Source organism: Melitaea cinxia, chromosome 1 (assembly GCF_905220565.1).
Source record: "Melitaea cinxia chromosome 1, ilMelCinx1.1, whole genome shotgun sequence".
In the NCBI taxonomy this organism is placed as follows: domain Eukaryota; kingdom Metazoa; phylum Arthropoda; class Insecta; order Lepidoptera; family Nymphalidae; genus Melitaea; species Melitaea cinxia.
The window spans coordinates 13,008,722-13,023,733 of NC_059394.1; the positions used below are offsets into that span (position 1 = coordinate 13,008,722).

Here is a 15,012-nt window from a genome sequence, read left to right on the forward strand (position 1 = left end):
TTTTACCTATATTAAATTAATTGTTTAATAAAAATTTTAGGGACTTTTTTTAAAAGGTGTCAACACTTCACTCACTCACACATCTTTAAAAAAGTGGCTTCAGTTTTCTGTTCTATGTGCGTTATCTACCTTTTTTTACTTGATCTATGCTACAAACGAAAAACTTTTACTACAAATCTATGTAAGATTATCGTTCAATTTACCTTCAATTGTAAATATTTAGGCTTAGAAATTGATTTTATAGAGTGAAATTTCATGACAATAACTGTTTAAAATTTATTATTTTTTTTTAGCTTATAAACAAAATAAAATGCACTACAGTCATCTACTAATGTTCCTCTATAAGAATCAAAGGAAAAAAATATTTTTTTGAAATGTAACAATGCGATTTTTTTTGGTGGCTAAAAAAAAATATTATTTTTGCACAACAACAAACAAAATTTATCACTACTATAAACTACTAGCCTATTGGCTACCTGGCTTACCCTTTAAACGAATCCAAAAAAAATAATTTTTTCCAATCGGGTGCGAAGTTCACACACTCCATTTTATTAGAGATAACACAACATGTATTTGTCAAATGTCGAAATGGGACCACATAACAAGCGCCACCTTTTTCGATCGATCCACCCAGAAAAAAGTTTTGAAGTAACAACAAAAAAAAATGAACTGATAACCTTCTCCTATTTTAATCGGTTAAAAATACTAAAAATTGCACATGTTCTTTAGCTATTATAATTTACGTTTGTTTTAGCTGACCATAAACTTTCGTACTAAAAAAATTATCTTTATAATTTATAGCCTGATCCGGTTTTAAAGAAAAACCAATTAAAGCCTTATTGTAAATCCTACATAAACATAACTTCTCTTTTACGCAACTGTTATACGAATAGCAAGCACATGTACTATTCTATGTTATGTCGAATATTATGATGTGACATCATCATGACGTAAGCACGAACTTGCGCTTTAGAAACGAGGATATCCCCGTTTTTTTCTTAGAATTTCTACCTGCCTTCTCTTTTTATAGTTTTATTGCTAATTTTAAAATCGTATCGTTGCAATGTTTTTACTTTCTTAAATATGTTTTCATTAATAGCAAACAAATACCTACCAAAAGTAAATATATCTGTAGAATCATAAAGATATGAAAATGCAAGTGTGGGTGTTTATCTCGATACAATTCATTTCATATACGTATAGCTGTACGAGTGACGACCTCGCTTTGCGCTCACTCGAAGCATTTGTGGAGGGCTGCGTCGCTGCGTTCCGAGAAGGCGTTACAATTTCTGAGAAACCGAGACAAGCAAGCCGCTCAGCTCGTTTAAAGAACGAGCAAATGAGCGCAGTACGCATTACGCACACTAATGTAGCCGTTTGCTCTGTTGCCCAGATCAGTACATAACTATGATTTGCCTGTGTTTGTCTGCCTATTTTATTAACGGGAAGATCATGATTGTATGATATTGTGAAACTGGATGTAATGTAATTCTCGTGTATTAAGTAAATAAATATTTTTAAAATAAAATTTTAAGATTAAAAGTACCTATTTTAATATCAATGTTATGAAAATAATCTTTGCTAATAGAAAAAAGTGTTAAGAGACAAAGGAATCCCGATGGTCGGCCGCCGCCCGCCGGCCTGGCGCCAAGCCAGGCGGCCCTGGCGACGCCTGTGTCTGCCGCCAGCACGCCGCCAGCCCGTTTTACCCCTACATGATTTCGAATACCTACCTAGTAGGTTTTAAAACATACCATAACCTATCTAAATAAATCAGATTCATATTAATGTTAGTTACAAAAATTGTAAATTCTTTCTTAATTTTCTAAAAAGGTTATTAATATCAAAATGACAAAATGTTTAAAATTAATATTTTTATCAACCATGTAATGTTTTTAAAGTACCTATGGAGAAAACTCGATTTATTTCTTAGAATTTAAAGCAATCGTAAATATCAGTAATTAATCACTTACTTGTAACTCACAAATTCTACTGTTATGTATACATAGGTGTACAAGGTGTGTGTAAACAAAAGTTCTATACTGACTATTTTTTCGTATAATTTTACAATAATTATTTTTTCAATCATCAATTTATGTAGAATATTAATGTTCATAGTATGTTAATAGTATTATGTATTCGAGATGTTGATCATGATACCAAACGCAAGTATGTAGGTGTAACAATTATATAAAACATTACTATCGAATCTTTATATATTCAAAATACCTATTTATAATAAACAGATTTAAAAATTTCACGCAGTTAAAAATAATGTCAAATTAAAATCTCACCGGCCGCGGGATAATAAATCAATCCACCATTATATTGGGAGTACTCTTGATATCATTTGTTTACTCCTTTTGAACATATGTCAACAAGTCCGATAGGCTGCATTTCACCCGCGCGCAAGTGAATCATCGTTAATAATTGCGCGACGATCCACGCCACTACACACACACACACACACTGACATACACCTTTTCTATGGTCACACTCGTGTCACTTACACTTCGACAGAAGAACAACCACTCTCTTTTTGCGTATGATAATTAATGGTGCGTACGTAATTTCCTATTTTATCTATGAACCGTGAATGTATTACTGACAAACGCACATTCTAGAAACGAGCGACGCACGTTACCGCGCCGCGGTTGACTGTTCAACTGTTTTTAGTTGTACTTTGTCGTTGGTTCGTATCGTTTCGTTTCATTCGGCTGTAAGCTACCTTCCCCTCGACCCGCGATCTCTCCGCGCGCCTCTCAGACTGTGCGAGTGTGCGCTTGCTGTAAAGAAGTGATTCATGGTGCGTTCTATCTATCTCCTTCCTTCACCGCAACCGGATCGGTCGCTCGTCGTAATCTATTTATACATATCTATGCACGGACTTTAACACTGCGATTACAGTACCATCTTTCACAAATTTACTATATATCATTGTGTTTTATTTTATTATAACTACAATAGAATAAAAAATGTACGAGGTAAGCAAGTCCGTAATTGAAAAAGGTAATGACGTAGGTGTATACAATAAGAGTAGGTACCTAGTGGCTAGTATAATTATTATAGTTTAAAAACCTTAATAACTTACTTCAGCTTTACTTACTTAATCAAACATGCTATTCGTTTATATTTTTGTACTGCAATAAAAATATATCAAATGAAATAATTTGAAAATATTTTACCAGAAAAAAATTAATTCATTGTTAAGATGAATATCACTTGCTAGGTACTTATTACATTTATTGAACAAGAAGACGTATACACATAACGATAAAATTCATTATTATCTTACCATATAATGTATTCGTTAGCATTTCGTAAATCACCTTTATAATGTTGTTTAAATCGAGAAATTATTGTTGACTATAGGTAGTTCCATTCGTATAATTTTAATGCAGCAGTGATTTCGTAACGGCTGCGCCCGACTAGAACGGGTATTGGCTTTATGTGCCACTGTTCATTTTACATTCTCTATATAAATCAACTAAGGTGCTTTTTATTTCAAAAATGTAGTGACGAATTGATTGTAGATTAATTTAAATGTTTAAACAATAAGTAGTAATATAAATGCCATTTTCCTATTTATATAGAACTTATCGCCTGAACTCGCTATCACTAAGACCTCTTTATCATTTTGTTAGTACCTATATCACTTATTTTGCTCAAATGCAAATAAGGCTGCGTCATCACGTATTATATATCTTAATATATAGTTACTAAACTGTAAAACGATTGGAGAAACTCCTCAGTACTCGAGCCAGATATGAATTACACAATTTAATATATATAAACACATTATTTGCAATGATAATTCAAGGCGCTTATCACTTGTGCGGAGGCGATGACGCACGCGCTATGTCGATAGCGCGCTGTCGCTCGATTCTTAGTCAGGAAACTAGTGATAAACAAAACAACGAAACTGGTCAAATTTCTTAAGCATTTACGCATAGAAATATAATCACTCCTTAAAACGAAGAACTTGCGATCGATATTTTAAGCGATTGAAACATAAAACAAATTTTTGTTAACAACTGTATTATTAGTGAGAAATTTTTTTTTGCTTCCTAAGACCAGAGAAACCAAGGAGTAGCACACTTGTTGCACAGCTTCTTTGAAGTTCTCCGCCTGTTGCTGACTTGCCACGTCACGTCGCGACCTTGAAACACGTGCTACGGTGTTATTTGTAATATTGCACTAAGTAAAAACTTAAGTTTTTGATTATTGTCGTGGTCAATTTAAAAGGACTGCCAACATTATAAATTGAAAATAAATTTTAATAATTCATACAAATTTTCATTTCTCCCGTCTCAATAACAACAAACCCTGATTCTTTGGAAACACACATACCTACCTATTGAGTAAATTGTTAGTCCGACCAGGCGCCATAAAGTCGCGTGGGCGGGAAACCCGTCTTGGAGCCGAGCGTTGAAATCAACACACATGTGTATAGATCATGACTACCTTGTATGTATATATTTTTTGAAGTTGACATAGATAGAAGAATTATTTAAGTTAAATCCGTAATATTTACACATACCTACTATATAAGTAGTAGCTCTGCTCGCGACTTCGTCCGCGTGGAATTTATTTATGAACCGATTGACATGAAACAAACACTAAATGTTAAGTTAAGCTTGCCACAACTGACTGAAAACCACATCTAAATAGGATAAGCCGTTTCTGAGATTACCGTGCACAAACGCTCAGCCAAACAAAACAATTCTGAGAATCATTGTTTTGGGTGCTATTTACGTTGATAAAGGTCCCAATTATATTTTTTCTCATATATTTTAAATTTACAGTCAGCGACCTGTTACATTTTTATATATGTATATGTATTGATGGTTAACAGATTTTACTCGTAACAAAATTCTTGTGTGATGTGTAAGTGTAATTGTGTAGTGTGACGATTACTACATTGCCAAATAAAAGCCTCAAAGGAGCAAAGTATCCCCCACTAGTATGGCTTCCCTTAGAACCAGGCCATCGTCTGGCTGGCCTGACCGCTATAACGTTGTGTTGCTGTGACCGGCCGCTCGCTATTCGACCGCGCCCCGCTACCGGTCGCTAGTTGTTCTGTGATTCTATACACTGACTACGTAACGCCTACTTACTTTACCAAATTAATCGATAGCGAATAAATGACACGCAAACGCAAAGGAATTTAATGAAAGTTTGTGAGAAATGTGCATACCTACTGAGTAGTTTGTTTTCAAAGAAAAAAATAAAATACTTACCTACCTAGATCAAAAAAGGAACTAATTATTAATTCTTGCTTTGATAATTAGGTAGTTGTTCTAAAACTTCTTTTATAACAGTTAAATACATTTATTTGTTATTCATAAGTATCGTGTAATATCGTATTACGAATAATAATATTCGCCTTCACCCTGAAGCTGTCAAATTTTAGTGTTCATTTATTCCAGAAATAAACAAATACCTCTACACAAGAAGCAGAACTCAAGTCAAAGATTTCGGATTACGGTATAAGCATGCCAGAATTTTTGTCAAGTCAAAAATATATAGTTATATCTAAAAAAATTATTGATCATCCTAATTTGTAAACAAGTTCTATACATTTCTGCATGTTTATTCTAACACATTTTCTTGACGGTGGACTCGGTTGTAACCTATTAATACTTACTTTCTATTTTATATTAAACTAGCTATGTAATAAAAAGGTATTTACAAAACGTACAAAACACAGAGCGATATATACCTACATAGGTACTCTGCCGGAAATTAAATAAACTCGTTTGTTTTCCTTGCGTCATATTATTGAAACATTTGTGTATAGAATGACTGAATATTTTTCACATAGTAAATAGCTACAGCACTGAATACATACATATGTGTGAATATGGTAATTATATTCGTGAGTCAGCGAGTCTTCGAAGCCGAGTATCACTTGACCAAATATACATATAACTATAAATACTTATAATTGTTGCTAGTCTTTCCTCAATTAAGCTCGTTGCCGTTTTCTTGCGATAAAATAACGATTTTTAAAGCATATTTTTAATTTTACATTAAAAACTTATCACGCAACAATAGATATATGTCTCAATTAAATCATTTTTACATTTCACAACTTAAAAACTTATTAACTTTTTACATCAAATATATTATTTCACAGCAAGTAAACCAAATGATTTTTATCAAAAGTAACATTACAAATATGTCGAAAAATAGCATCAATTGTTGCTTTTTTTTCAGATTTTAAACAAAAAAAAATGTTTTGTACGGAAATAAACTATTCTTGTAACATGTTGATATTAGCATATCAAAACTTGCTAGACATAAAATACTTACTTAAAATTTCGATTAACACGCTTAGTAAATTTATGTTTTTGTATAGCATTATTTCTTATAGATGTCAAGGATCAATTTATACGTGGCATTTTATAAGTAATGCTTAGGGCAGAATCACTTCAGCTTATCACAGTCCACTGCTGGTCATATTCCTCCACAAGTTCGCGCCACTAGTCACCACGCTGGGCAGGCGAGTTGGTGACCGCAGGGTTGACTTTGTCGCAACGAAAACGCTGCTGCCCGTCTTCGGCCTGTGTATTTAAAAGACAGCAGTTGAATGGTTATCCCACCATTGGTCGGCTTTTTAAGTTCCAAGGTGGCAGTGGAACTGTATTATCCCTTAGTCGACACTCGACACCCACGGGCAAAGACTATATTCTACCAGAGACTATTTATTACATATGGGGTGGCTATATTCTTTACTGCCGTAACGACACAGCAGGTCTAGTTAGAACTATCTGGAATCCAGATAGCCCAGATAAAAACAGATAAAATTATATGAAAATTGTATGAAAATTTTGGAATCCCTGTTTCAAAGACACAATAGTTTATAATAGCTTCCCACACAAATCATCATTTTTTATTTGGAATTTTCAGCAAGGGTGTCCTAAAGAAAACGAAGCTATGGTAATATGACGGTGGAACTATGTCAACGAGCTCTTCAGAAATCTCCCCATTGTAAGAAGACGGTAAAAACTCATGTAAAATTAACGTTTCTATGGAGAGATGAAAAGATAACAAAAGGACATAAACGACATTACGAACTACCCGTCATTGATAGAGTTCCATGTTTGCGAAGAAGAAGCCAATGTCCCAATGCAAAACATTGTCTGACCCTGTTCAGTAGGTACCTTTTTGCAGCAAGTTTGAAGTTACTCTCCATATAACCTCATCTTATTATTAAGAGTTACAACGAAGAAGAGTTTGTAAACATTCCCGATTCCCGCACATGACAAACATTTGTATTGGCCATACAGGTGTTTGCCGTGGTCTGGGTGTTTGTGTAGTCCTTGTGGGTCTCCTCACCGTGCCTCGGAGAGCACGTTAAGCCGTCGGTCCCGTTTGTTATCATGTACACCTGATAGTGATCGTTACTCATAGTAGGGAATAAATCCGCCAGCCCGCATTGGAGCAGAGTGGTGAATTAAGCTCTGATCCTTCTCCTATATGGGGAAAGAGGCCTAATCTAAAATTAATCCAAAACGAAATAATTATTTGATTACGATCGACGACGATCGCTATCAGGTGTATGTATACGACAAAAAACCGGGACCGACAGCTTAACGTGCTCTCCGAGGCTTGGCGGAGAGACCCACAAGGACATACATCCAAACCGCAAAGTAATATTTGTACAAATACAAATATCCACCAAGAGCGGAAACCGAACCCGCAACCCTCCGGTTTTTAAGCTCGTACACGCCGCACCACTCACTACACCAGAGTAATAATTGTTAAAAAACTGTTTGTTGTTATAAAATTGTATTTTGTACAAATGAATAAATTTTTCGTTTATCTTTTTTTGTTGCCAAAAATTAAAGAAGTACCACATACCTAATTACAAATCATTTATAATCACGAAAAATTATTTCATCACTTTACTACAGAGGTACATATACCTACCTACGTATCTATAATGAAGAAGTTTGAAAGTTTTTATTTTTCTATCAAGCGAAATGCTGTACTATCTTTAAATAGACTTGGCATTTATTTCTTCCATTACAAATACAGTCGAAGTGACAGTGGATCCAGCGAGGATCAGTATTTGGTAATTTGCCAAAACTTCGAGTTTGGTGAGATGTTTCTGCTTCCGAGATGCATTCCTTACGCCTACGCAAATTGCTATTAACATATAATAGACGTACAACGTAATAAGTCACCGAATAAACGATCAAAGAAAATGAGCGTAATTGTTTTTATAACGGAAATGCTTAATCATGTTAAAACTTTAGTAGAGGCCGATATAAGAACATCAAGGTGTAAGAATTCCATCAGAACAAATAAAAACTGTACAGTGTACACGCATAACTTATTTAATATTATAATGTAAGAAAAAAAAGTAAAAAATACTCAATTATACTTATTTAATATGTTACATAGGTACAAAAAAGTCAATTCGTTGATAAAGATAAGTTGTGATAAAAGATAACGCGTTATAAAACAAAAGATATCCGGCGAAGCAAATTTTACTTTGTATTTTGATAAAAAATAAAGAAGTACGATACTTTTTTAACGATTTAATAATTAATTGTTTATTGGTTACAATAAAATACCTATAAGATGTAAACTGTAATTAAATTTTTTAGTAAGTATATAATGAAAAATGATATTGCCGATAGTTTTTGCCATTATATAATGATTTTTTTATCATTTAGTATTATTTGTTTTTTACATTTTTTTATTTTGGATAATTCGTGAAAATGTAATTGTAAATAAGTATATATGACTAGTTGGATAAAAAAATACTGTATTAGCCACATGTACATAACACAGAAGATCAGTAATTTACGCGTTAATAATATAATCATAGAATTATAGCTTATATAGTAGTATCAGCCTTCAGCATAAACATATAATTATACTATATAGATTTGTAATATGTTTCTTATTAATTATTACCAGATATATTGATAAGATTTGTGCAGCCTATAAGAATTGTAATAAGAAATAATAATAAATAAATAAATAATAGAAATTGTTACACACGGTTACAACTACTACATGCTGCCAATTCTTGTAGGCTGACAGAATCTTATCAATATATCTGGTAATAATTTATTTAATTATATTATATCTTATTAATTATATTACTCCTCGCCTTATTGCCTCCACTGCTGGTGACAAGAGGACTGGTGCATTTTTTGCCCAGAGAATCATAGCGATTCAACGGCGAAATATAAAATAGCACAAATCCACGCTGATATGATTTGTACCATAACTATACGTAAATACTTAGTTCTTAAGTTTGTGAATTGTAAATATGTTTATAAATGTAAAATAATGTAAAAAAAAAAAAAAAAACGTTGAACGTTGAACGAAAAAAGTTGACGTTGAAATGAATAATTGTATTTTCTTGTTTTCGAAAACAATTTCTGACACGTATTAAGTCATATGCCCTTTTAGTTATCATTATCCCACCAAAAACATTTTCATGTAAAATGTTGCCAAGACGAGATCATATGGCTCGCACTGTCAAAATTTTTATTTTTTTTATAACCGCAACCTGAACGATATCTTTTTTATAAAATTCCATGCGAACAACGTTACGGGCACAGTTAGTTGATATGTAGATATCGTGATGAAACGGGCAATGTGATTCCGGATCTTCTACCATGGCATCTCATGTCCGATTCAGTCTCATACAAGATACATCGAGTAAAGCGAGCTCGTTGTGTGAGTACCCAACCAAAAGAGTTCCTATAAGGTCTATAGTTTAGCGATCAGTTTTCAAAATGTAGGTAAGTATCTAGCAACAAATCCTGATCGAATTATTTTATTTACACTTTTAAGTACTTTTTAAGGAAAAAATAATATTACTACCGGACATTTTCATAAAAGCATGTTAACACGAGATGTAACATATTATCTATTAATTCTCGCTAAATGTAATAAAAATGGATGATTTGCCCGCTAAAATAAATCTCATGGCTGTTAAAATCATTTAGTTTATGCTTTAACTTATTTAAATAAAATAAATTAACTATAGTATACTTGAACAGTTTATTCGCCAATTTTGACATGTCAAAACATTTTTCGAAATACTAAAAGAGTCAAATCCTTATCTTAGAAATGAAACATAGTTTGAAGGAAAACAGAATTATATTTCGACACAACCTTCTCACAGCTCGGTACAAAGTAAAGTAAGTCCGAATGAGTCGACATCTTACCTGTCAGTTGATTCTGACACATCGAATGACCGACATTAATCATTTGATTATTCGTTTGCAATGATTAGTCAATGTAACTAATAATTTCTCCTTCTGCGAGACAGTAATATCCCAGAAGGAGAACGACGAGCGGATGAGAGGGGGCCGCCGACGAGGCCTCCGTCCGCAGGCGCCGAGCGGGGGTGCGTAGGAGGCGCTACTTAATGCGATTCCAGTAACGCCCCTGTGCCCATGTCGGGCCGGGATGGGAACCCGGTCCTGCTAGACATGGCGTCGTCGGGATTGTTCAGAGGTGAGCCGGACAATGCCCATGGAGGAGAAGTCTGGTCTTTTCGCCGAGGCCAGCCTGTCGCTGGAGGGATCCTGTGCCTGCAGATCCGGGACCCTCCAATTAAAGCGGCTAAAGGCTCCCGCAGGGGTTTTGGTCGGTAGTGCACCCCTAAGTGCTGAAGCCGACATACGGTCTAGGAATGCCTACCCGGGCATCCTAGATATCACCCATAAATGGCTTACCCTGCGATATCAAAAAACAGTAACTAATAATTGCTTAGAAAACGTTAAAAAACTTAAGAATTATATATTAATTAAATTAACCTTACAATATTTATTTATTATTATTTATTTAGCGTTTAGTTTAACGTGGCAGTGGGCTGGTCATCTGTATCGCAGGACCGATGGCCGTTGGAGCAGACGTGTCCTGGAGTGGAGACGTCTAGGCAAACGCAGTTCGGGACATCCTCCGGCCCGTAGACCGACGATATAGGAACGTAAGATTGCCGGTGTAGGCTGGATGAGGATTGGGGAAAACCGGGATTTCTGGCGCGAGCTTGGGGAGGCCTATGTTCAGCAGTGGGCTGCAATAAGCTGAACTGACTGGCTGACTGACATTTTCAAAACATTTATTATTATTAATACAAACAATAATTTGGCTTCAAGTCAGGCAAAATCTCGCGTATCAATTGCGTAAGGAATTTTAACGTACACATTTCAATATTTTTATTAAAATTAAAGATTTTTTTACTTTTTATCAATTAACCTTAATTACATAATTCACGAAGATATATTGTTTTATTGTTTCTACAAAACGTTATAAGGAAAATGTGACACGAGCTCACATCTTTGTTACGTGTTACATGTGTATCTATTGTATGTTTTGCTCCAGAAATAATCTCAGTGACAGAAGTTCAAGATTTGGCCAACACGTGTGTAGAGCTGATTTCTGATACGTTTGTTATTTTACTGAAATTTATAGTTTATTTTTGGAGGTGACAAAGTCCGTGATAGGAAAAACGCGTGAAATAATGAATAGGAAATTGTGTGAAACACTAACGAACAAAAAAGTGATGTTTTGAGAGAGATGAATTTATCACTACATAATATAAATCTTTAAATAAGTTCTTTAATTAATAATCATAAAAGTTCACAACGGATTATTATGCAGTTTACACATGCATAATATAAAAAATCAAAATCAAAAACAGCTTTTTCAAATAGGCCGAAAGAGCACTTTCGAATCGTCATTTTACAAATTATAACTTTAAAAATAAATTATTATTTTTATAAAAGTAAAGCTACCACCGATTCGGAATGTAGATTCTGCAGAGAAAATATAATATAGTAGGGAAAGACTGATAATTTTGGAGTTTTCTAATGTGATGTCGTATATAAACACTTTTTTTTGCGCTTACATTCAAACGCTAGGTGAATCCTACGAGACAGATCAAAATAATGTAGTAGGTACAGTATTGTACACCTTAAAAAGGTCTACAAAAAGTCCGCTATGGTATATATATATATGTCTATCTCTTACGGATAACCCACAATAACCATTTTTATCCTTTACTTTTTAAGGTAAATAATGACTTATTTTCGAAGCGATTTTAAGCAATACAGCATTAATCCTTATCTATTTAAGTACTTAAGTACCTTAAATATTTTAAGCATTTAATATATATTACAGATTTTAAATGCAGGGACATAGCGGCTGCGGCCGTACCGGCCAGCATTATTTACCCTAGCTAAGCTTATTTGCTAGATTTCATATCCTGATATAATGCAATAACTCTACCTGTACACTGTATTACATACTTGTTATGCGATTAAATCGAACTAATTTGATTATTATTAAGCATATTATAACTGACAAACTAATTCGATAATCAAGATTGGTACTTAAAACGTAATTTCGTTAATATAACAGTGTGGACAATTACTTGTAACAGAAACATATATAAGTATAATAAGTAGCAAGCGGTCTCGATAAGGATAGTAGAATCGTCGCAAATAATGAGACAGCCGTCAGCCGAGTAGACGAGTTGTCATTAGTAAGTTGTGTTGGGTCCAACACAACTGGTGAGTGGTGACTGGTGTTCCGTGTTACGATTCTCAGAATCTCTAGCACGCGCCATCGCCTCCCACCATTCGCTGCTCACCGCTCCTAGTCACAAATTTTTTGTGATCACCATTCTGATACTTACAGGAATTGCCTTAACTTCACACTGGCGTTATTTTTTTTTTAATTGAATGATCTTTTTTGTAGTTTCTAACATAGCAACGTATCGATCTTCTAAAATATGCCTACTTAATTATTAAACAAGGTTTTTTTTTAATTATAATAACATAAGCAAATGTCGTATTTGTTTTTTTTTTTTTTTTAATTATTGTATAATATGATCTCAAATAATGATATTAATAAATATGTACATACGAAATACTCTGCAAAAACACGTTAAAAAAGGATTTTTTAAATAACTAGCCCAGTAAGTTATTTAACGCGAGGTAAAAGTAAGCAATTTTTTTTCATGTTTTGAGATATTATGACGTTAGACTATCGACACTCGGCGCCTTCAAATCTCGTACGCGTTGCCATAGTGATTCATGAATAAATTATCCCACCAAAAACATTTTCATGTAAAATGTTGCCAAGACGAGATCATATGGCTGTCAAAAAATTATCAGATCTCATGTAGAGCCAAGCTTCTAACTCTACACGCCCTAACTCTACAAGCCCTAACTTCACAAACTCTACACCTTAGTCAAAATATGTGGCTTGGCCGTTTCGTTACTACCGGCTGCCGATGTTGTAGATGACGACTTTCCTGTCTCACTTATATAAATATATTTTCTCTTTTTATTTTTATTTGTATTATATGTAATCAATTATTCTTCTTCTTTTTATTTTTTCTTTAATAGAACTATTGTATGACAGAAAAGTAAAAAACAGTGAAAAAATTTTTCACCTTACGCCCACGTGACGGTAACGAAACGGCCAAGCCACATATTTTGACTAAGGTGTAGAGTTTGTGAAGTTAGGGCTTGTAGAGTTAGGGCGTGTAGAGTTAGAAGCTTGGCTCTACATGAGATCTGATAATTTTTTGACAGCCATATGATCTCGTCTTGGCAACATTTTACATGAAAATGTTTTTGGTGGGATTTCACTTCTTTTTGTAAGTTGCTTATGACAATATATTGTTGCATTTTACCTCCGACACATTTTATACCATAAATATCATCCAATATTCACCATATTCGGTTTAAGCACGCTGTTTTTGATTTTATGTTGAACTGATATGCAAACGGTGATCTCCGCCAAAACTTAAATACCAAAATTACAAAATATAAATTTTCGAGATAAACTAATAACCGATTTTTTTTAATGTATTTTATTATTATTATAAATAACAAGGAGTCCCTATATCAATTTTCAGACCTCTAGCATCAAAATTTGCGGAAGTCTCATACAAACTTCCATCCCCTAGTTTAAGGGGTTGGGGGGTAATAGTTCCAAGTTTTAGAATTTTTTTGTTGTTTGTGTACTAATACTAGCTTACATACCAAATTTCAGCCTTCTGGGACTTCAGGAAGTACTCTAAGAATTTTGATGATCATCAGTGAGTGACGAAATCGGGGTTTTTTAGATATCAATAAAATCTAAAGTATAAGAGCTATGCAATTGAAACTTTATATGTTTAATAAGTCCACTATTGACACCATATCCCCAGAATTTTGTTTATCTGGTATAATCCAAACCCAAGTTATGAGGGTTCAAAAAAACGACGAAGCACTTCGAGAAAAGATAGGTAGTGCTTTTCGTTTTTTTTTTTTTGGTTCGTCTTGGCGGGGGCACTACCGTGCCCCCAGATTTAAATAGGAAAATATCTCATAAAAGAACGAACTTCGTCCCGTTGCGTTGCAATTCGCAATGGGTTCAGTAGGTAATATAGTCGATTAGTCGTACTCATAGTGGGGCAAGGCAAGGCGCTTACCCACCCTGACTCAAAGCTAATAATATAATTTTTAGATTTATAATACAAGTGAAATTAAATGATTGTTGCTTAAAACGATATCGTGCGATATCCCTGAACTATGCGGATAGTAACTTGATGATGATACGAACTTTCATGTTTCGTTCTATAGCAGCCACCTGATAGTTAGTGGGACCAAATGGTTACCCCGGAGAGAGACATTTATCGTACAACCGGCATATAGAATGTGAATTTCCCTGCTGGGACCATCTAAGGTCTAGGCCCAAGTTTTTAGTGTAATCACGTTTTTGTTATAGCACCTCTTCGATTTTAAAATTTTTATTGTGTAAAGAACAAAACTACTGCAAGCTACGAAATATAATGATAATCTCTTATTATTATTTATCAAATTTCTTTATTTAAATATTATACATAATTATATTTTTACAATTCAGAACTAACTTTTTACTTGACTAGCCCGTTGGCGTAGTTTGTAGTGACCCTGCGTTCTGCTCCGAGGGTTGTGGGTTCAATTCCCACCCCGAGTCTGGGTGTAATATAAGTATTTA

At 34.1% G+C, this 15,012-nt stretch overlaps 1 protein-coding gene and 1 long non-coding RNA gene across 4 annotated transcripts in view; one reads left to right on the forward strand and one right to left on the reverse strand.

The window, feature by feature from the left end:
- LOC123657122 overlaps positions 1–15,012 on the reverse strand; it is a 36,947-nt gene that overhangs the window by 16,668 nt on the left and 5,267 nt on the right. The window contains exon 1 of one of the 3 annotated variants that reach the window (XM_045592713.1): positions 2,511–2,594. The exons of 1 other annotated variant lie outside the window; for it this stretch is intronic. The gene's annotated coding sequence lies outside the window, so the exon portion shown is untranslated. Of the gene's footprint in view, positions 1–2,294; positions 2,595–15,012 lie in introns of those variants that run through there. One more of the 3 variants, XM_045592709.1, reaches the window with a different exon arrangement.
- Positions 2,724–4,287, forward strand: LOC123657182. The gene is made up of 2 exons (XR_006743670.1): positions 2,724–2,806; positions 4,073–4,287. It is a non-coding gene; the product is annotated as an uncharacterized LOC123657182 (long non-coding RNA).